The sequence below is a fragment of the Halichoerus grypus genome, chromosome 6, assembly GCF_964656455.1.
Source record: "Halichoerus grypus chromosome 6, mHalGry1.hap1.1, whole genome shotgun sequence".
NCBI classification, from domain to species: Eukaryota; Metazoa; Chordata; class Mammalia; order Carnivora; family Phocidae; genus Halichoerus; species Halichoerus grypus.
The window spans coordinates 119,425,877-119,450,149 of NC_135717.1; the positions used below are offsets into that span (position 1 = coordinate 119,425,877).

A 24,273-nucleotide genomic window follows, 5' to 3' on the forward strand; every position below is an offset into this window, starting at 1 on the left:
GGATACCAAGTTTGACTCTTAAGATAATTTAGCTGCTGCTAAGCAAAGAGTACAAACACCAAAGATCTCTACCACAGCAGTCTCAACATTTTATTCTCCATAGGATACTCAGTGTTGCTGTGATTTGCATTACATCTAGAAAATTGATTTAAGGAAAAGATACCAATAAACATATGAACTGTGAGACTATAATGCACATTATGTGAACCTCAGAAAACAAAGAAGACTCAGGTTTTAACCAGGTAGTAGATTATTTAGGAATTGAAATTTCTGTTCATAAATTCTGGGTTTGTTTTCCACTGTATTATTTAGCATAAAAACAGTTTAGCATATATTATTTCACTAGTAGGTAAACCAATTGCCCCAAAGGGATTATAGAAAGCACATATATCACTGTAATCTTAAACTAACTTGTCTTACTGTTTTATATCAGCGTTTTTGTAAAGCACTTTGCTAACAAGACTGGAAAACTGAGGTAGGGAGTTATTAAAAAAAAAAAAAAATAGACAAAAGATGAGTCAAGAGGTTGAGGTGGGCCTGAATCTGTTACCTATTCTCACACACCTCAAAAAAGATATAAAAATGGACAGCACATCTTTTTAGAACTCCTAAAAATTAGGGATGCTGGGGTGGCTCAGCAGGTTAAGTGTCTGCCTTCGGCTCAGGTCATGATCCCAGGGTCCTGGGATCGAGTTCCGCATCAGGATCCTTGCTCAGCAGGGGGGCCTGCTTATCCCTCTGCCTGCCACTCCCCCTGCTTGTGCTTTCTCTGACAAATAAATAAATAAAATCTTAAAAAACAAAAACAAAAACCTCCTAAGAGTTGTATGATAACCTGCATATTGTGTAACTATTTCCAACTGAACTGTGTTATTTCCAAAAATTTACACACAGTAGGTGTTTCTTATATGTTTATTAGACAAATGAATGTCCAGAAATACAAACTGGAGGGACTACAAATTCTTGGAGCATTATTTTTGTCTAGGAAAATTAAATAATGTTCATAGTTTTAACATTAAGTGTGTGTGTGTATAATTTTGTGTGTGTGTGTGTGGTGGGCAGCAAAGCAAAGTTTATTGAGCAATAGTAAAAAGCTCTCGAAGAGGGAGGGGACCTGAGAGGGATGCCCAACATTAAGTATATTTTATTACAATTTTTAAATTCATAATCCAGGGCGCCTGGGTGGCTCAGTTGGTTGAGCGACTGCCTTCGGCTCAGGTCATGATCCTGGAGTCCCTGGATCGAGTCCCGCATGGGGCTCCATGCTCGGCAGGGAGTCTGCTTCTCCCTCTGACCCTCCCCCCTCTCATGTGCTCTCTCTCTCTCATAAATAAATAAAATCTTTTTTTTTTTTTTTTAAAGATTTTATTTATTTGACAGAGAGACACAGCGAGAGAGGGAACACAAGCAGGGGGAGTGGGAGAGGGAGAAGCAGGCTTCCCGTGGAGCAGGGAGCCCAATGCGGGGCTCGATCCCAGGACCCTGGGATCATGACCTGAGCCGAAGGCAGACGCTTAACGACTGAGCCACCCAGGCGCCCCTAAATAAAATCTTTTAAAAAAAAAAATTCATAATCCAGTTATAGTATATGTCAAAGACTGGCAAACTTCAGTCCGTGGGCCAAATCCAGCCTGCCAACTGTTTTTGTATGGCCCACAAGCTAAGAATGGTTTTTACATTTTTATTATTTTTTTTTTAAGATTTTATTTATTCATTGGAGATACAGATACAGAGAGAGAGAGAGAGAGCATGAGCAGGGGGAGAGGCAGAAAGAGAGGGAGAAGCAGGCTCCCCGCTGAGCCAGGAGCCCGATGTGGGGCTCGATCCCAGGACCCTGGGATCATGACCTGAGCCGAAGGCAGATGCTTAACCATCTGAGCCACCCAGGTGCCCCTGGATTTTACATTTTTAAATGGTTGAAAAAAAAAACAAAAAAAGAATATTTCATGACACATAAAAATTATATAAAGTTCAAAATTCAGTGTCCATAAAAAAGTTTTATGGGAATACAGCCATGCTTATCCTTTGCATGCTGTCTATGGCTTCTTAGGTGCTATAATGGCAGAGTTGAGTAGTTACAAACAGACCTCATGCCGCAAAGCCTTATTTACTATCTGGCCTTAGTTTGCAAACTCCTGATATTTATAAATAACTATTATTAAAATACATGGTTAATTAGGAGATTCCAATTATGACAAATGTCAGAGTGTATGTGTTAATCATTTTTTTAAAAGATTTTATTTATTTATTTGACAGACAGAGACATAACAGGAGAAGGAACACAAGCAGGGGGAGTGGGAGAGGGAGAAGCAGGCTTCCTGAGGAGCAGGGAGCCCAGTGCGGGGGCTTGATCCCAGGACCCTGAGATCATGACCTGAGCCGAAGGCGGACGCTTAAGGACTGAGCCACCCAGGCGCCCCTGTGTTAATTATTAATAAGAACTTTTATAATGTGACTATTCAAGTACTAATTTGTTTTTATTTGACTACAAATTTTAGAAATTAGGTTTTCTTTTTTTTTAAGTAGGCTCCACACCCACATGGAGCCCAATGTGGGCCTCAAACTCACAACTGTGAGATCAAGCAAGACTTGAGCCATGATCAAGAGTCAGACACTTAACCGACCAAGCCACCCAGGCGCCCCTCTTTTTTTTTTTTTTTTTAATTTAAGTCATCTCTACACCCATTGTGGGGCTCAAGAGTAATATGCTCTTCTGACTCAGTCAGGTTCCTAAGAAATTAGGTCTTCTAAAAATAAGGTTAGTTAAGCTAGCTCCATAGTTCTCAACCTTTAGCATATTCACCTGGGCACCTTGAAAAATACAGATTCCTATGCCTCCTGGATTTTCTTGGCTTTGGGGCCCAAGGATCTACACTTTATTTTTTTTATTTTTCTAAAGATTTTATTTATTTAACAGAGAGACAGCGAGAGAGGGAACACAAGCAGAGGGAGTGGGAGAGGGAGAAGCAGGCTTCCCACGGAGCAGGGAGCCCGATGCGGGGCTCGATCCCAGGACCCTGGGACCATGACCTGAGCCGAAGGCCGACACTTAATGACTGAGCCACCCAGGCACCCCAAGAATCTACACTTTAAAAAAACACCCTGGGGGCGCCTGGGTGGCTTAGTCGTTAAGCGTCTGCCTTCGGCTCAGTGGGATCAAGCCCGCATCAGGCTCCTTGCACAGCGGGAAGCCTGCTTCTCCCTCTCCCACTCCCCCTGCCTGTGTTCCTGCTCTCGCTTATCTCTCTGTCAAATAAATAAATAAAATCTTTTAAAAAATAAAATAAAAATAAAAAAACACCCTGGGTAATTCTGGAGCAAATGGTCAGTAACCCAGCCTTTGAGAGGCACTAAAATGGTTGGAGAGCTTATAGTTCTTCCATATTGTAAACAGCTGTATTTTTCCAATTTGGTACTATAAGACAGCAGTTCTCAAAGTGGGCTCCAGGGATCCCCATAGATTCCTAAGACCGCTTCAGAGGGTTCATGGGTGTTCAAGTCATACATGGATAAAAGATCTATTTAAAGGGCAAGATAGGCTAATTCATTTTAATGTAACAAAGTATTAAAAGTTCAGAGATGTGGTTTCAGATTTTACACAATAGCTAACCTTTAAGAAACTATCACATTTTGGATTCTGGTATAGTATCAAAGAAGAACGACTATCTACAATTAATTATCTGAAAAGAATCTTTCCTTTTCCTGGGCGCCTGGGTGGCTCAGTCGGTTGAGCATCGGACTCTTGGTTTCCGCTCAGGTCATGATCTCATAGGTTGTGGGATCAAGTCCCACATCCAGCACCTCGCTCAGCACAGAGTCTGCTTTAAGATTCTCTCCCTCTGCCCCTTCCCTCCTCAAATAAATAAATCTTTCCTTTTCCTATTAGTATCTGCGTGTGAGCCCAGGTTATCTTCATATAGTTCAACCAAAACAACATATTGTAACAGACTGAATGCAGAAGCAGATATGAGAATCCAGCTGTTTTCTATTAAGCCAGACATTAAAAGGTTTAAAGCCCTGCCCCTATATTTTTCTGACACTATAATAGTTATTTATGTTGTTATTTTATTTATTTATTTTTTCAAAGATTTTATTTATTTATCTGACAGATAGCGAGAGAGGGAACACAAGCAGGGGGAGTGGGAGAGGGAGAAGCAGGCTTCCCGCCGAGCAGGGAGCCCAATGCGGGGCTCGATCCCAGGACCCTGGGATCATGACCTGAGCCGAAGGCAGACACTTAATGACTCAGCCACCCAGGCGCCTCTATGTTGTTATTTTAAGGTAAATGTTTTTTCAATTTCTCCATTTTAATTTCTAAAATGCTCAATGTCAATAGATATAACCAAGACAAACCCTTTGGAGTCCCCAACAATTATGAAGAGTATAAAGGGGTAGGTACTGAGACCAAAAGGAGTTTGAGACCCACTGCTTTAAGAAATACACAAACAGTAGAGTACCCTGGACTGATCAAAGAGAAGGTTAAAATTAATTTCTGGATTTTGAGCTCTGACATGCAGGGACAGGTTTCAAAAAAAGGAGCCAGCTTAAATAGACCAAATAGTTTTGTAGCAAATGACTGAAAACAGATGGGAGTGAGAATTAGGCTGAATCGTAAGTTAGGCAACAACACATGGCCAAAGCTTAGAACCTATCTGGGAACAGCTTCATATAGGCAACTACTTGACTAGAACTTTTTTTTAAGTCTCTCTAGGCTTTTGGAGGATTCAAAGAACTATTTTAAGCTATCCTCAGAAAGGTTAATAAAGTAAAAACAAAGAAGCAACAACTTGCTAAAGTGACAGCAGGAAGCAGAGTTAGAAATAACTAGAGAACATTATACCTATCTATGTTTGGCCTCAATGCATTTTAGAAGTTGAAAAATTCCTGGAAACTGGTAGGCTGTCAAAAATCTAATGCTGTGTTTTGGGTTTTTTCGGACTCATTTTCAGATAAACTATCATCCCTAAAACAATACACCAATAGCAATCAACCACAAAACACTCATTTTTTTTTTTTTAAGATTTTTTATTTATTTGACAGGAGAGAGTACAAGCAAGGGTAGCGGCAGGCAGAGGTAGAGGGAAAAGCAGGCTCCCCATTCAGCAGGGAAGCCGATGTGGGGTTCAATCCCAGGACCCTGGGATCATGACCTGAGCCGAAGACAGACGCTTAACGGTCTGAGCCACCCAGGCGCCCCCCAAAACTCTAATCTTTAAGGATAAATGTAAAATCTTCGTGGACTTAATTTCTTTTTTTTTTAATGGACTTAAATAGACTGCTAACAACAGTAAACCTGATAGGCTTTAATATTAAACCCTAGTATGAGTTCGGCCCTAGATAGGAAATTGCTACAATATCCCATAATGACAATCATGGAGATGCTTAGAAATTCTCAAGGAAAAAAAATCTATTTTCTAAGACTATCCACATACTGGCAACACAGTGATCTATTTGGAGTATTCTAATGCTCACTGAACTGACTTTCTTTTTTTTTTTTTTTTTAAGATTCCATTTATTTATTCATGAGAGACAGAGAGAGAGAGAGAGACAGAGGGAGAAGCAGGCTCCCAAGGAGCAGGGAGCCCGATGCGGGCCTCGATCCCAGGACCCTGAGATCATGACCTGAGCCGAAGGCAGACGCTTAACCATCTGAGCCACCCAGGCGCCCTCACTGAACTGACTTTCAACAGTCCCAAACACAGATGTGTAAAATACCAGAAAACTACTGCTTGCCCAAAACTTAAAAAAATAAAGAAAATGGTGCTACAGGAGAGAAGTTACTACCAGAAATACCAGAAAAACCATGTTAAATAAAACCAACATGGTGTTACTCAAGGCTGATAAAGCTTAAATAAATGTTACTGGCAAGGAACTTGGTGCCAATACAAATCATTTACAGCAGTCATGTTCTAATCAATAAACCATCCTATTTTTATAATATAGTCAGGCATATTCCTTTTCAGAAAGAATGATTATGCTCTATTTTTTTAATTTGGAAAAAAAGTAATTTTTTTACTGCATGGTAAATTATAAGCCCCAAATACAATCTGACCAATTTAGCATATAAATCTTCTTTGTCCACTATGTCAGCAAGAAGCACTATACCAGATAAGATAATAGGTAATTTCACTCAAAACAAGTTGGATTTTGTGAGAAGGTGGGGCAATGGCAGAACGACACAGTTCCACGGAGGCCCAAGCCACAAGCTCACAAAGTGACTTTTTAAGTTAAATCTTAGCTCCTGTTATGCTTTCTTAAGTTGATATTTATTAAGGATAAATGCATTCTTGAATAGAGAAACTTTTTTTTTTAAACATATAATGTATTATTTGTTTCAGGGGTACAGGTCTGTGATTCATCAGTCTTACACAATTCACAGGCTCACCATAGCATATACCCTCCCCAGTGTCCATCACCCAGCCACCCCATCCCTCCCACCCCTCTCCACTCCAGCAACCCTCAGTTTGTTTCCTGAGATTAAGAGTCTCTTATGGTTTGTCTCCCTCTCTGGTTTCCTCTTGAAGAGAAACTTTTTTTTTTTTTTAAGTAAACTCTACACCCAATGTGGGGCTCGAACTCACAACCCAAGACCAAGAGTCGCATGCTCCACTGACTGACCCAGCCAGGCATCCTGAAAAGAGAAACTTTTTACATACTCGGGTTTCAAACATGAGAACATTTAGGATTAAAATTACCAAAAGATGAGAAAAAGCTAACAAAGTGAAGTCGCGACTTTGTAATGAGTTTTGTTCTCTGATTAAGTGTTCTTACATCCTTCATAAGATTACTGTAGTTAAAAAAAAAAAGATCGGGGCGCCTGGGTGGCTCAGTCGTTAAGCGTCTCCCTTCGGCTCGGGTCATGATCCCAGGGTCCTGGGATCGAGCCCCGCATTGGGCTCCCTGCTCGGCGGGAAGCCTGCTTCTCCCTCTCCTGCTCCTGCTCCCCCTGCTTGTGTTCCCTCTCTCCCTGTGTCTGTCAAATAAATAAAAAAATCTTAAAAAAAAAAAAAAGATTACTGCAGTAACTCACATTTGCCTTAATTGGGAATCTTTCCTAGATGTATGCCTACAAAGTTTTAAAAACTAGATAACCATCCTGTTTTTATAATATAGTCAGGCAAATTTGTCTTTTCATAAAATTTTTCCTGAAATATAACACTCATCCATCTTCTCTAAGGAAGCCAAGCAGTATATGTTTACTTTCAAAACTAAACTGAATTTTCTTCATTGTATACAAGCAGTGGGTATATTATTCAGACACCTTCCCCGCCCCCCCCCCCCCCCCCCCGCCACACACACTTTCTAAACAAAAGGATAAACAAGAGAAGCAAAGAAAACAAAATACTATGGCTTAAGGGGTGGGGGGACAAACAAACATTATTTCAACACAAAGTGTCCACCAGGGAAATTCTGGAGAGAAAATATCATGATGAAATATTTTAAGACATGAAATGACCCCAATGCAAAATTTTGTTGTTGTTGATTCTTGTTTGGTTTCTTGCTCAAAGGAGTTATTTCTTGACATTTATGTTCCTTACTTTCTGTTTAGCCATTCCCACTGGGTCAGTAGAACCACTTCAATTTCATTTTCTTTAATGTCTATTTTTCTTCCTGATTCTTCAATAGTAAGTTCTTTGATCTGAGTTTCTATTTATGAATGTTTGGACTGGAAAGGACCTTGAGGGGTCATCAAGTCCATCCTTCTGCTTTCCAGGAGAATTCATAACTAAACAATCTCAAATGGATGAGAAGCTATCAAAAGATGCATCCTGTCCCTAACAGCATGCTACTTCATTCCGCAGAGACATTTCCATTCACAATTTGCAATTTTCTAAAAGTGAAAGTAAAAATTAAAACCCCAAAAGAGGAAGGTGCTTTAAAAATGCATTTATCAGCTAAAATTGCTCAAACGTAAGTTCAACTATCAAGTCTAAAATTAACACACAGGAAAGTTGTTGGCTGCCAACACAGTCTTTAGTCTCTAGAGATGTCTTCTGATGTTCTGGCTTATTTCTAGCACAATTTTACCTATAGCACAGAGCATGACAAACTTAGCCCACCACATCAATAAACTATAATTATAAAAGTCAATTATATGTGTGTGTGTATGTGTGTGTGGTGTCTTTTTTCTTACAGGTAGTGTAGGTTTTTATTCCAAACAAAATGAAAAGTTATGTCTAGATTGGAGATGTCAATATTATGGGGAAGCTATGATATAACTGTTACATGGACAATAGTTAATTTTTTAATATGTTACTTAAAATGCCAAAGATTCCAAAACAGAATTTCATCTGATGACACAAAATATGCAACTATGCAGAGGCACTGTTAATCATTCTAGAATTATTTTAAAAATTAAAATAAAGGGAACAGGACCAGCAATGTTGGAAAGGGGGGGGGCAATTATACTTAAAAAAATAGGGGAATTATTAAATAGATGTCTTATAAACAACTGGCAAGTAATGCAGTGATTTATAAACACTAGCATGACCTAGCTAGGTAGCAACTAATGTCTAACCTCATTTCATTTTTTAACAGGTCACTAGCCTGGGAGCTTAGGGATAGGTCAGAGACAATATATTTAGATTTCAACAGGATACCTCTTAATATTTCACAGGAAATATAAGTTAGATGATAAAACAAAAGGTTGATTCATAATTGAATTTTACCCAAAAGGTTGATAAGTGGATTAATATCAACCGAATGAGAGCATGCTGATGTTATATGGCACTGCTCCACCTTTATATATTTTTACCAGTGACCTAAACCAAAAACATAGGTATTTATGTCTCATTTATAAAATTTATCTATCAATGATACAAACATCAGGATATGATATGAGGAATGGCTAAGAGGCCAAATAACATTATTAAGCTAAAACAATAAGCCCAAATTAACAAGATGACAATTACAAGGATAAATGTAAGGTCATCAATTACATTTAAAAAATCAGTTACACAAATTAACGTGATCTTAGGCTTTAAGAACAGAGGTACAGAGCACAGCAGAAAAGAGGCCATACTCTCCCCTGTACTTTGTATTGATCAGATTATACCTGAGGTGTTATATTTCAGATCTAGAAAGAAACCCTAAATACAGGCAACCCAGTTCATGAGAAGCCTGAACTTTATTAAAAATGGTCACTTAAGGAATGCTGAAATAATTTGGGATATTTATCCCACTACATAACTGTCATCGAATACTTGAAGGGCTACCATGCTGACAAGGAATTAGGTTTATTTATTGTAGCTGCAAATGGCAGAACTAAAGAGCTTCAGCACAATGTAAAGAATGTTCTAAAAGCAGACCTCCAGTGCAGCACCTGGGTGGCTCAGTCGTTAAGCGTATGCCTTCGGCTCAGGTCATGATCCCAGGGTCCTGGGATCAAGCCCTGCAGTGGGCTCCCTGCTCAGCGGGCAGTCTGCTTCTCCCTCTCCCACTCCCCCTGCTTGTGTTCCTGCTCTTGCTATCTCTCTGTCAAATAAATAAATAAAATCTTAAAAAAAAAAAAAGTCACATGCTCCACCGACTAAGCCAGCCAGGCACCCGATGGAAAACTTTTTCATGAACTCTAAAATCAGAGTACCATTTTCAGAGAAACCAACAACAAAAGAAATTAACGCTTTTTCTTTTTAAATGAATGCTGCATTTGTTTTTCTGAAAGAAACAACATCTGCACCTTAATTTTAGTACCTTTATCAAGGGATAAGGCACAATTATATGCCAGCCTGCCAACTAGTCTCAAGAAGAGAGCTGTCTTTGTTATACATTTACATGGCAATGTTATTTGCTCCACCTAAAACTTCCTTGCAAGGAGAAGGCTCCTCCTTATCAGACGTGGATGAGGCTGCTTAACACTGACTCCCTCCTACTGCAGGCTAGGAAAAACTCCGTCTTGACATGTACAAAACAATAACTTGTGAGAACTTCAGAGCAGCTGTGTTCAGGCAGAGCCAGGGACTTTACTTGAGGCAAAGAAGCAGCTTAAGAGTTGGTTGAAAAAAACAATTTTCATTTTGAGTTGGAAGTGGGGAGAGGAAAGAAAAAGGAGGTACAGTAGCAATATCCATTAACATTTAAAAGCCCTGGTAAACAAAAATGCTTAAAAATTACAACACTGAAACCATCATAGGATGCAACCTTTGATCCACAAGTTTAAAGATGCGCAGTGTTGCCACTCCCTAGCTTTCTGCTAGGTGTTAACACTGATGAGATTTAAAAAAAAAAAATCTTGCATTTAATAGTGCCCAAGTTAAAGCCATCACAAATTCGAGAACGGAAGAATAAAACAAGGGACTTTGCTCTTTCATTGGATATTTTTTGTTCTGCTGCCAGGCAAACTGAAAATGTCTGAATGTCCAACAGCACTGCTCTGAATGTGAAATACTGGAATCCAATTCAGTAATTAATGCTAAAGGGTCAGTAATTAATTGGTCTCAACGTGTTGTAGGGGCAACTTTCTGGCCAGGAAAGTTCCCAAAAGCTTCAAATGGTTGCTGAAAACCAAAGGTTAATACAAAGCAACACACTCTGGTTTCTCTTCATATAAGAGATTTACCGGCATTTCAGACATTATTTTGCTTCTCAAAAGTAAAAGGAGAAGAGAAGGATGTAAAAGACAAATCTATGCAGTAGCAAACAAGTTCTTAATTAATTGGCCGTATTAGTTCAATTCATTATTAAATAATACACAACTATCAAACAAAGGGCAAAGGCTTGTCCCTTTGCTGTACAGAATTAAGAACAAACTGGTAAGACTACTTAGTATAGCTGCCAAACTTTTCTTTAGCTTCTTTTCTTACAGACATGTTACATTTCGCAATAGTCTCCACTTACCTTACATCCTCCCATGTTTAAGTACAAATTGTGTTTGATTTCCCCAACCCCTGCCCTAAGATATTATGACATATCTTTGGCTTCTGAGTTTAGACACAAAGGAAGAAACTAAAAATTTTTCACTTTCCTGAAATATATGTCCATCTTATTTACACCATTTAAAAATATATAACATAAGCTAAGTCAAACTAACTGCAACCATCCATTTAACAAACTCCAAGAATATGAGTGGATAAGACACACATTTAACAAAACAAACTTCAGTTTAGTATATTTTTCTGTGCTTAAACCGTCTTTACAAGAATTCTTACACTACTGCAAAGTTTTTAAATATAGGAATCAAGTGAGCTTGCCCAGAAAACTCTGTACACCCCCACAAACCTACACTTACTATGACACAACCTCTGGAGATACTGAAACACCCTCTGTTAAGTAGAAAACGAACTTTTAAAGTTAGGAAAGTAGCAACGCAGCAATCTAGGTAGGAGGTGCCCTGGGTAGTAAACACCCCAGTTAGAGAACATAACAAGCAATTCAGAGCAACATGACTCCCAATGGGGCTCCAACATGTACCGCTCAAGTCCCAAGCCCCCACCCCTGAGTTCAGGAAGAGATGAGTGTAGGAAGAGGAAGAGAGGGAGAAAGGAAATCAGAGTAGAAGCGACGAAAGCGTTCTATTTTTCTCCTCCTCTACCCCCACCCCACTATTCTTGCAAGCTGGTCACCAGACTAGGTGCCATATACAGCAAAAGCCCCAAATCAATATCCTAGGCTGCTTCTGATACCTAGGCTAAAGGCCTGTATATATCAGCTGTCTCCTTTCCAAACACCTCCTTTACCCCTCCGAATTCCCCTATACTCTTCCCAAAGTGATACCTTTTGGCTCGTAAGCCCACCTCTATTAAGTCTTTCTAAACTCATTCACTGAATTTTCTCCAAATTCATACTTTCTCTCTGAAATCATGTCCCTATTCTTTTTCATAATTCAATCGAAATGCCATGACTCTCATTTCCAATGATTTACCTCTACCTATCTTTCCAACCAAACCCAATGCCATGTTTTCACCTACTGTTCCCTACCTCCTACCTATTACCCTTAGCTCTTCAATGCCAAGCCCCTAACCCCACTTTGGTAAGCCTGAGTCTTCAACCAATTTAGTACCCCTCCCCTTCCTCCCATTCCACCCCATCCCATGATCCTCCCATTAGACTCTACTAGACTTCCATTCCCTCAGGATTCAACTCCCCTCTCCTTGCCACGCCCTGTGCCCCCCGGGGCTACTTACCCCAAGTTCTCCCCACACTTCAGGCCTCTGGCCCCGCCTTCTCCCCCAGAGGAAGGAGGCGGTAGGAGGCAGAGAAGAGGGGCGGCACTCCGCAAGGTAAAGACGATCTCTCATTAGTGTTCATCGCCGCCAATCGTAGCTTCCTTCTCTTTTATTGGTCGGCATTAGTCCATGCCCCACCCACTTCCTCAGACAGGGCCTGGCCACCGCCTCAGCGCCCCCGTCCAACACCGACTGGGAGGGGAGACCCCGGCCTGGGACACCGAGAGTGGCCAGAGTTGAAAGAGAGACTCCGCCAGATCATGGACTAGTTAATGTTAAAAGAACTCACCCGCTGGTAGCTCCGTCGCCTCCCGCCCGCCCGCGTTCGTTCCCACAATCTGTCTCCAGCTCCTTCTTTCCCCCCTCAGAGGAGCAGATACTTTCTTCTCGTCCGGCCAGGGGCGCTCACCTCTCGCGAGATGTTGTGGAGGGGGTGGGGGGGGGAAGGAAGGGCGAGATCCGTAGGCCCTAAGTTGGAAAGGGGCCGAAAGGCGGGGCTCGGGAAAAAAGAAGGGGCCGGGCTTTTGGTGGGCTGGACTGGACTGGAGAGAGAGGCTGAGCGAATTGAGTACATACAGTTACACGTGTTTGGCTGTGGAATATAGGGGTAAAAGAAAAAGGAAAGGGAATCCGTTCGGGTGCCTGTAGTAGTGGACATCCAAAAGGTGAAGTAAAGGCACCTGGCCGGCTCAGTCGGAACAGCTTGTGATTCTTGATCTTGGGGCCATGAGTTCAAGCCCCACGTTGGGTATGGAGATTATTTAAATAAATAAACGAAAAGCTCATAAAAGTCAGGACACTCAAAAGGTGAAGTAAATATTCTAGGGAATGAGATTATTTCAAAGGAGTGCACTTCCCCCCCTCCCTGGCCTTCCTAAAGGAGTGCACTTTAGAAACAAGAGAAGATGGGGCGCCTGGGTGGCTCAGTCGTAGAGCGTCTGCCTTCCGCTCAGGTCATGATCCCAGGATCCTGGGATCCAGCCCCCCGTTTGGCTCCCTGTTTGGCAGGAAGCCTGCTTCCCCCACTCCCCCTGCCTGTGTTCTCTCTCTCGCTGTGTCTGTCAAATAAATGAATAAAATCTTAAAAAACAAAAACAAAAAACCCAGGAGAAGATTAATACTTCAATGAAGCTGTTTAAAAAGGGGGTGGGGGGGAACCACCCCCTCCCACACCGACACACAAGGGGATTCAGGTTTCCAAACAGTCGAGTAATTGCATTTTCTTCTTTGCACTTAGAATAATATTACTGTGGCCATAACCCGGCTGTGTGTGTGTGTGTGTGTGTGTGTGTGTGTGTGACTGCATAAGGGGTGGGGTGCGGATAGTAAGGGTTCCAGTTGCAGGAACTGGAGACGTAAATAAATGTGCAGGTTGTTTCTACTATCCTGCAGAGTCATCACTTTCTTAATTGGAAAGTAATTTGAAATACCCTTAGCCCTAGAACTGGAGTGAATGTATTGGAAAAAAGCAAGCCACCTAAGTAGCAATCCCAACCCTGTTTCTTAATTGGCCTGTGACTTTGGGTGAGATGCTTCTCTGAGTCTCTTTACCATGGGGCTAGTAAGCCCATTTTACTCAAAGAGTTGTAATGATCAAATGAGATAAAATATATAAAACTGGGAATCGAAGAACACTATACTTATTACTCAGCAAGTATTTCAATAAATACTTAACAGGACATACTAGGTGCAAGGCACTGTTCCAGGCATGGGGAGAAGAGCAGACAGACTAGGTCCCCGCTCAGGTAGAACTTATATTTCAGTGGGGAGAGGGAGACAGTTAATAAGCCAATAAACACAACTATTTCAGTAGTGAAGAGTGCTTCAGAGTAATGTAGGTGGGGCCTCTTTGAAGAGGGAATGTGAATCAGCAGTTGAACTATGAGGACGAGACAGCCTTGGGAAGATTTTGGGTTAAACTCAAATGCAAAGACTGTATTAAAATTTGTTTTCATCTGGTAACCAAGATGGTACATTTTACTTTATGTGGGGTTTTGCCGCAATTAAAAAAAAAAAAACAACTTAAAAAAATTACCATAGTTATAAGTAGAATTAATGGACTCAAAGTACTACATACAGAATCTCTTTTCTCTCAGGTAACTTCCTTTTGCAGCTTTGTATTACTTGGCTTTCTGAACTTCCTGCCTAGGATATCATCCATTCTCACAGCAGCCTCTAAAAGGTAGAAGGAATCCCGGTGACTTCTTCTTAGGTAACAAAGGTGAAACAGAAGCATAGAATCACTTAATGTTCTTGTGAAGTGATTTGAGAAAAGTTGAGAGAAGTCTTGGCTTCCAATCTACTCTCCCCTAAAACAATTTCTAGTTAAAAGAATGCAATGATAGAAAAAGACCCTCAGTATAAATGGGATATTTGTATATAACAGAGGTGGCATTAAAAATCACGGAGTCTGGGCTCCTGGCTGCCTCAATCAGAAGAGCATGCAACTCTTGATCTCAGGGTTGTGAGTTCCAGCTCCATGTTGTGTGTAGAGATTACTTTAAATAAACTTAAAAAAAAAAAAAAAAGATCGGGGCACCTGGCTGGCTCAATCAGTGCAGTATGCAACTCGATCTCGGGGTTGTGAGTTTGAGCCCCACACTAGGTTGTAAAGATACCTAAAAACAAAATCTTTTTTAAAAAGTGAGGGAGTAAAGGATTCTACAAATTGTGCTAGGACAATTGGCTATTACTCTGTACATACAAGATAATAAATATAATAACTAACATTTATAGATCTTACTGTGTTCCAGGAACTATTTTAAGTGTTTTACATGTATTAATTCATTTCTTCCCAAATTATATCTCCAACCCATATCTCTCCCCTGAACTGAAGACTTCAATTACCTACTTCAGAAATCTACTTGGGAAAAAAAAAAAAAAAAGAAAGAAATGCACTTGGGTATTTAATGGGTATTTCGAACTTACCATGTCCAAAACAAATTCTGCCTTTCTCTCCCACATGTGTCCCTTCCCTAGTCTTCTCTTAGTAAAATTCCTCCATTGTTCCAGTTGTATTTTTTAAAAATATTTTATTTATTTATTATTTGAGAGAGAGAGAGAGAGATTGAGTAGGAGGAGGGGCAGAGGGAGAAGCAGACTCCCTGCAGAGCAGGGAGCCTGACATGGGACTCGATCCCAGGACCCTGGGATCATGACCTGAGCTGAAGGTAGACGCTTAACCAACTGAGCCACCCAGGCGCCCATGTATTTTTTTATTGAGACATAATTCATATACCACAAAATTCACCTTTATAAAGTGTACAATGCAGTGAATTTTAGTATACTCACCAAGTTATGCAACTATCACCAATACCTAATTCTGGAACATTTTCATCACCTCAAAAAGAAAGCACATACTCACTAGTAGTCACCCTATTTGCCCCCCACCAACTCCTGGCAACCATTAGTCTACTTTCTGTCTCTACGGATTTGCCTGTTACAAACATTTAATATATACGGAATAATATAATATCTGACCTTTGTAGTATCTGAAAAAATGTCTGGCTTATTTCATTTAACAATGTTTTCAAGATTCATTCATGTTAGCATGCATCAGTACTTTATTCCTTTTATGGCAGGATAATATTCCATTGAATGGATATACCAATTTTTGTTTATCCATTCATCAGTTGATGGACATTTGGGCTGTACCCACTTTTTGACTATTATAAGTAATTTTGCTTTGAACATCATATACAAGTTTTTATGTGGACATAGTTTTCAATTCTCATGATATATTCCAAGGAATGGAATTGCTGAGTCATATGGTAAGTTTTTATTAAACTTTTTGAAAAGCTGCCAAACTTTTTGAAAGCAGCTGTACATTTTACATTCACACCAACAATGTATGAAGGTTCTAATTTCTCCACATCCTCACACTAACACTTTTATTGTCCATCTTTCTGATTCTTGCCATCCTAGTGGGTGTGAAATGGTATCTCACTGTAGTTTTTATTTACATTTCCCTGATGACTAATAATGTTGAATGTCATTTCATGTGCCTATTGGCCATTTATATATCTTTGGAGAAGTGTCTATTCAGATCCTTTGCCTCTCTTGTAATTGGGTTATTTGTCTTTCTATTATTATTTTATTTTATTATTATTATTTTTATTTTATATAGAGAGAAAGTGCACATGCACATGAGCGGCGCGAGGTCGGGGCCGGACAAGGCTGAGGGAGAGAGAGAATCTTAAGTAGGCTTCATACTCAGCAAGGAGTCCAAAGCAGGGCTCAATTTCACAACACCAAGACCATGATCTGAGCTGAAATCAAGAGTCAGACACGTGTCTTTCTATCATTAAGTTGTAAAAGTACTTTATATATTCTAGATACTACACTTATCAGATACATGATTTGCAAGTATCTTCTCCCATTCTGTGAGTTGTCTTTTCACTTTCTGATGGTGTTTTTTGAAGCACAAAAGTTTTTTTTTTTAAACAGTTTTAGTGTCTTCTATTTTTGTAAGGAATCTCTCCACCCAAAGTAGGACTTGAATTTGTGACCCCAAGATTAAGAGTCCCATGTCCTACTGACTGAGCCAGCCAGGTGCCTTGAAACACAAAAGTTTTTAATTTTAGTAAGGTCCAAATTTTTTTTTTTTTTTGCTTGTTTGTACTGTTGGTGTACTGCCTAGTCCAAGATCACAAATATTACACTTATATTTTCTTCTAAAATTTTTATAGTTTTATCTCCTGAATTTAGACCTTTGATCCATTTTAAGATAAATATTTATATTTAGTATAAGGTCCAATTTCATTCTTTTGAAAATAAATCCTCAGTTGTCCCAACACCATTTGTTGAAAAGATTATTCTGTCCCCATTGAATTACCTTGGCACTCTTATCAAAAATCAGTTGGCCTTAAATATTTGGACTTATTTCAGAAGCCTCCATTCTGTTCTATCGTTCCATATGTCTATTCTTATGCCAGTATTAAAAAGGCTTGATAGGGGCGCCTGGGTGGCTTAATTGGTTAAGCGACTGCCTTCGGCTCAGGTCATGATTCTGGAGTCCCGGGATTGAGTCCCACATCGGGCTCCCTGCTCAGCGGGAAGTCTGCTTCTCCCTCTGACCCTCTCCGCCTCATGCTCTCTCTATCTCATTCTCTCTCTCAATAAATAAAATCTTTAAAAAAAAAAAAAGGCTTGATAACTGTATTTTTGTAGTAAGTTTTGAAATTGGGAAGTGTGAGACCTCTAACTTGGTTCTTCTTTTTCAAAATTGCTTTGGATATTCTGGGTCCCTTGCATTTCCATATGAATTTTAGGATCAGTTTGTCAGTTTCTGTAAAAGAGCCAGCTAAGATTTTGATGGAGATTGCATTGAATCTGTATATCAATTTGGGGAGTATTGCCATCTTTTTTTTTTTTTTAATTTTATTTATTTATTTGACAGAGAGAGACACAGCAAGAGAGGGAACACAGCAGGGGGAGTGGGAGAGGGAGAAGCAGGCCTCCCGCGGAGCAGGGAGCCCGATGCGGGGCTTGATCCCAGGACACTGGGATCATGACCTGAGCCGAAGGCAGACGCTCAACGACTGAGCCACCCTGGCACCCCGAGTATTGCCATCTTAATGTTAAATCTTCCAATCCATGAACATAGGATATTTTTCTATTTATTTTGGTCTTCTTAATTTCTTTGAACTATGCTTTGTAGTTTTCAAAGTACAAATTTTTCACTTATTTTGTTAAACTTTTAAGTATTTTTTCCTTTTGATACTATTGTAAATGAAATTGTTCCTTAATTTCATTTTCAGATTGTTTATTGCTACTATATACAAGTACAATTAAGTTTTTAAAGTAATGGGGCTCAAACTCACAACCCTGAGATCAAGAGTTGCATGTTCTACCAACTGAGCCAGCCAGGCACCCCAATTAATTTTTATATACTGATCTTGTATCTTGCAGTCTTGCTGCACTATTTATGAGCTTTAATAGTTTTCTTGTGGATTCCTGAGGATTTTCTTTCAATGAGGTCATATCACTTGCAATTAGAGAGTTTTTTACCTTTTCATTTTCAATCTAGACGCTTTTTATTTCTTGTTGTTACTTAATTGCTCTAGCTAGAACCTCCAATAAAATTTGAATGGAAGTAGTGAGTGTGAGCATCCTCGTCTGGTTCCTTATCTCAGGGGGAAAGATTTTAGTCTTTCACTGTTAAGTGTGCTGTTAACTGGGGCGCCTGGGTGTCTTAGTCGGTTGGGCATCTGCCTTTGGCTCTGGTCATGATCTCCAGGTCCTGGGATCAAGCCCCAGTCAGGCTCCCTGCTAAGCAGGGAGCCTGCTTCTCTCTCTCTCCCTCTGCCCCTCCCCCATACCCTGCTCCTTCTCTCTCTCTCTCTCAAATGAATAAATAAAATCTTTAAAAAAAAAGTGTGCTGTTAACTGTAGGTTTTTTGTTTGTTTTTTTTTTAACTGTAAGTTTGTTGTAGATGTCCTTTATCACATTGAAGATGTTTGTTTTGGGGCGCCTGGGTGGCTCAGTCGTTAAGCGTGTGCCTTCGGCTCAGGTCGTGGTCCCAGGGTCCTGGGATTGAGCCCCACATCAGGCTCCCTGCCGGGTGGGAAGCCTGCTTCTCCCTCTCCCACTCCCCCTGCGCGTGTTCCATCTCTCGCTGTGTCTCTCTCTGTCAAATAAATATAAATAAATAAATAAATAAATAAATAAATAAATAAATATGTTTGTTTCTATTCCTAGATTGTTGAGTGTTTTTATCATGAAAGTGTGTTAGATACACTTATGAAATACACTCATTGAGATGCTATTGTAATTTTTCTCCTTTATTCTATTAGCATGGTGTATTACATTGGTTGATTTTCATATATTAAACCAACCTTGCATTTGGGGGATAAATCCCACTTCATCATGGTGTATAATCCTTTTTGGATGTTGCTGTGTTTTGTTTACAAGTATTTTGTAGAAGACTTTTGTATCTATATTTATAAGAGATACTGATCTGTAGTTTTGTATTCTTGTGGTGTCTTTGTCTAGTTTTGTTTTCTTTTTTTTTTTTTTTTTTTAAAGATTTTATTTATTTATTAGAGAGAGAATGAGAGACAGCACGAGAGGGAAGAGGGTCAGAGGGAGAAGCAGACCCCCTGCTGAGCAGGGAGCCCGATGCGGGACTCGATCCCAGGACTCCAGGATCATGACCTGAGCCGAAGGCAGTCGCTTAACCAACTGAGCCACCCAGGCGCCCTGTCTAGTTTTGTTATTAGGATAATATTGGGCATCATAAAATGAATTAAGAAATGTTGCTCCCTCTTCTATTTTTTGGAAGAGCTTATGAAGAATTGGTGGTAATTCTTTAAATGTTTGGTAGAATTCACCAATGAACCTATACTATCCTCTGATTTTCTTTGTGAGAAGTTTTCCGTTTTGTTTTTTTGTTTGTTTTTATTACTGGATCAATGTCTTTACTTGTTATAGGGCCATTCATTATATAGGTCTATTTGTATCTCTTCTTCTTCTTCTTTTTTTTCTTTAAGATTTATTTATCTGAGGGGTTGGGGGGAAGAGCAGAGGGAGAGGGAGAGAGAATCCCAAGCTGACTCTGCTCTGAGCATGGAGCCTGACTCGGGGCTTGATCTCACGACCCTGAGATCATGACTTGAGCTGAAACCAAGAGTGAGACACTTAACAAACTATGCCACCCAGTGCCCCTATATTTCTTCTTGAGTTGGCTTCTGTAGTTTGTACCTTTTTAAGAATTTTTCCATTTCATATAGATCATCTAAGTTGTTGGCATATGCTTCATAATAGTCCTTTATAATCCTTCTTTATTTCTGTGAGGCTGAAGGTAATGTCCCCTCTTTTATTCCTGTTTTTAGTAATGTGAATCCTCTCTCTCTCTTTTTTTAAAATACTATATATGCATACACTTGTATGTAAGCATATGTATGCAGTTTTTTTTTTTAAGGTTTTATTTATTTATTTGACAGACAGAAAGCACAAGTAGGCAGAGTGGCAGGCAGAGGGAGAGGGAGAAGCAGGCTCTCCACTGAGCAGGAAGCCGACATGGGGCTCGATCCCAGGACTCTGGGATCATGACCTGAGCTGAAGGCAGCCGCTTAACTGACTGAGCCACCCAGGTGCCCTCTCTCTCTCTCTCTTTTTTTCTTTGAGAGAGAGAGAATGTGGTGGGGAGGAACAGGGGAGAGGGAGAGAGAGAATCTGAGTGTGGAGCCCGACATCGGGCTGGATCTCACAACCCTAGAGTCATGACCTGAGCCGAAATCAAGAGTCAGATGCTTAACCGACTGAGCCACCCAGGCACCCCAGAATCCTCTCTCTTTTTATTTTTGTCAGTTTTATTAAAGTTTTGTCAATTCTGTTAATCTTTTCAAAAAATCAACTTTTGGTTTCACTGATCTTCTCTATTATTTCTACATTCTCTATTTCATTCTCTAATCTCTATTATTTCCTTCCATCTACTTGCTTGCTCCTCTTTCACTTTAGCTTAGGTTATTGATTTGAGATTTTTTTCTATTTAAAACACTCATTTATAGCTATAAAATTTCCTCTAAACATTGCTTTCACTACATTCCATAAGTTTTGATAGGTTATGTTCTCATTTTCATTCATCTCAAAGCATTTTTTCTTTTTTTTTAAGATTTTATTTATTTATTTGAGAGAGAGAGAGACAGTGAGAGAGGGAACACAAGCAGGGGGAGTGGGAGAGGGAGAAGAAGGCTCCCCACTTAGCAGGGAGCCCGATGTGGGGCTCAATCCCCGGATCCTGGGATCACGACCTGAGTGGAAGACAGATGCTTAACGACTGAGCCACCCAGGTACCCCTAAAGATTTTATTTTTAAGTACTCTCTACACCCAATGTGGGGATTGAACTTACAACCCTGAGATCAAGAGTCACATGCTCTACCAACAGAGCCAGTCAGGTGCCCCTCAAAGTATTTTCTAATTTCCTTTGCAATTTTTTCTTTGACATATTGGTTATATAGCAGTATGTTGTTTAATTCTACAAATTTATGAGTTTCCCAAATTTCCTTCCATTATACATTTCTAATTTAATTTTATTGTGATCAGAGAACTATTCTCTTTTTTTTAAGTAGGCTCCAGGGGTACCTGGCTCCTCAGCAGACCATGTAACTCTTGATCTCAGGGTCATGAGTTCAAGCCCCACTTTGGGGGTAGAGTTTACTTAATTAAAAAAATATATTTTTAAATTAAAATTAAAATAAAATAAAGTAGTTTCCACACAACACACACAACATGGGGCTTGAACTCACAACCCTGAGATCATGAGTTGCACACTCTACTGACTGAGCCAGCCTGGTGCTAGCCAGGAGCCCCCAGAGAACTATTTTATTGTGATACTTTGCATTATTACAATACTTTAAAAATTATTATTGTTTAAAAACATTTATTTATGAAAGCTTAGTCTCAGGTCGGAAGTGGCTTCACACACTTAGCCCTCCGGGAAGGCCCATTACCTTCTCCCTTGTCCTGATGGGGAAACTGAGGCCCTGAGCCTGAGGCACATGCAGGGGGGAGGGGAGGGAAAACAAAAGTGGAGTCACTGACAGATGGGGAGGGGGGTGGGCACTCACACAGACACTGGGACTGAGACCCAAGTGGAGAGCTGAGCCTGGCATTGCTGGGGAAGACATGGGGTGTGTTGGGGGGAGGGGCCGAAGATCCAGAAGCCTGAAGGGGAGGGCAGAGAGGAGGGATGGGCAGGGGAGGGGGCTGGGGAAAGCCCAAGGGAGGAGGAGAAGGAGGGAGGAAAAAAAACAAACACAAAAACCAAAAAACAAAACCCATTTATTTATTTGAGAGAAATATAGAAAGTGTGCACAAGTGGGGGGGGCAGGGAGAGGGAGAGGGAGAGAGAGAATCTCTAGCAGACTCTCCACTGAGTGTGGAGCCCAACTCAGGGCTTGATCCCACTACCCTGTGATCATGATCTGAGTTGAAATCAAGAGTCAGATGCTTAATCGACTGAGTCATCTAGGCACCCCAATACTTTAAAAATTATTAAGACTTGTTTTATGGCCTAACATATGGTCTACTCTGGAAAAGGTTTCATGTGCATTTTATTTATTTATTTTAAAGATTTTATTTATTTAATTAATTGACAGAGAGAGACACAGCAAGAGAGGGAACACAAGCAGGGGGAGTGGGAGAGGGAGAAGCAGGCTTCCCGCGGAGCAGGGAGCCCGATGCGGTGCTCGATCCCAGGACCCTGGGATCATGACCTGAGCCGAGGGCAGTCGCCCAACCAACTGAGCCACCCAGGTGCCCCTCATGTGCACTTTAGAAGAATGTGTATTCTGCTATTATTGGAAGGAGTGTTCTATAGATATCTGTTGAGTATAGCTGGCTTATAGTGTTCATATCTTCTCTATCATTGTTGATCTTCTCTTATTCTATCAATTATTGAAAGTAGGGTATTTCCAGGGCATCTGGGTGGCTCAGTCAGTTAAACCTCTGACTTGGGCTTGGGTCATGATCTCAGGGTCCTGGGATTGAGTCCCGCGTTGGGCTCCCTGCTCAGCAGGGAGTCTGCTTGTCCCTCTTCCTCTGCCCCTCCCCTTGCTCATGCTCACTCTCTTGCTCTCTCTCTCAAATGGATAAGTAAAATCTTAAAAAAAAAAAAAAGTAGGGTATTTCCTTTCAGCAACATGGTTCAAACTTCAGTTACCATGGTATATGAATTGTGAGTACTTACATGAAGTGCAAACTTCACTGCTGGCTCATCAGTACACAAACCACTTTATAAATATGTGCATCATGATCAGTTAGTACCAATCCTGTCACTTCTTTCAAAGTCTGTCAGTGATTGGTCAGAGTGCATCTGTCATTCAGTTTACACACAGACAGTGGCGTGTGTAGTTGTGTTGCCTCCTTGTCTTCCAGTGGCAGCCATCTACAGAAATAGATGATCAATGGAGGTAACTGGCCAAAAAAGCGACAGAGAAGAAAGAAAGAAAAAATGATAATGCAGGAAGTGAAATTCAAATTGAATATAAGTGCAGTTTAGAAAAGACCACTGATCAAGGGAATATTGACACTGGTGGCATTCTAGAGACTTGGGATAAGCAACCAAAGGAACTCAGTGAAGGTGAACTTACTGCCATAAATGAAGAAAGTGACAAAAAGGATGAAAATGTTCTACAGGAAGTGACACAGGCAAAAATTTCACATTAAAGGAACTCTCAGATATTTCATGGCATAGAAAGTGCAAGGGATAAAATGTTGGAAGATGATACAAATTTAGAATGGAGACTACCAATTTACCAAGGCATAGAAAAGATACTCACTTTGTATAGTAAGTTATGTGACAAAAAGGCAAGCACTGTTCTTTTTTTCATATTTCAAAGAATTATCTTCTTTTTTTTTTTAAGATTTTATTTATTTATTTGACACAGTGAGAGAGACAGCAAGAGAGGGAACACAAGCTGGGGAAGTGGGAGAGGGAGAAGCAGGCTCCCCGCTGAGCCAGGAGCCCGATGCGGGGCTCGATCCCAGGACCCTAGGAACATGACCTGAGCTGAAGATAGACGCTTAACGACTGAGCCACCCAGGTGCCCCCCTCTTTTTTTATTAACATATAATGTATTATTTGTTTCAGGGGTACAGGTCTGTGATTCATCAGTCTTACACAATTCACAGCGCTCACCGTAGCACATACCCTCCCCAATGTCCATCACCCTATCCCTCCCATGCCCCTCTTTTTTTAAATAAGATTTTATTTATTTATTTGAGAGAGAGAGAGACAGCACGAGCAGTGGGGAAGGGCAAAGGGAGAGGGAGAAGCAGGCTCCCCACTGAGCAGGGAGCCTGACCTGGGGCTCGATTCCGGGACCCCAAGATCATGACCTGTGCTAAAAGCAGACACTTAACCTACTCAACCACCAGGTGCCCCGCAAGCTCTATTCTAACTACTCTTTTTTATTTTTTTTAGAGCGAGAGTAGAGGGGAAGGGCAGAGGGAGAGGGAGAGAGAGAACCTCAAGCAGGCTCCACACCCAGCACAGAGCCCGACTCCTGGCTCTATCTCACAACACTGAGATCATGACCTGAGCCAAAACCGAGAGTAGGATGCTCAACCAACTGAGCCATCCAGGCACCCCTGCGTTTTGTATT

The 24,273-nt window shown here is 40.6% G+C and overlaps 1 protein-coding gene across 4 annotated transcripts in view; it reads right to left on the reverse strand.

Moving 5' to 3' along the window:
• LOC118555789 (cyclic AMP-dependent transcription factor ATF-7) overlaps positions 1–23,099 on the reverse strand; it is a 97,205-nt gene extending 74,106 nt beyond the window's left edge. The window contains exon 1 of one of the 4 annotated variants that reach the window (XM_036124167.2): positions 22,857–23,099. The gene's annotated coding sequence lies outside the window, so the exon portion shown is untranslated. The other 3 variants (XM_036124163.2, XM_036124165.2, XM_036124168.2) reach the window with 3 other exon arrangements.
• Between the last annotated feature and the right edge of the window lie 1,174 nt (positions 23,100–24,273).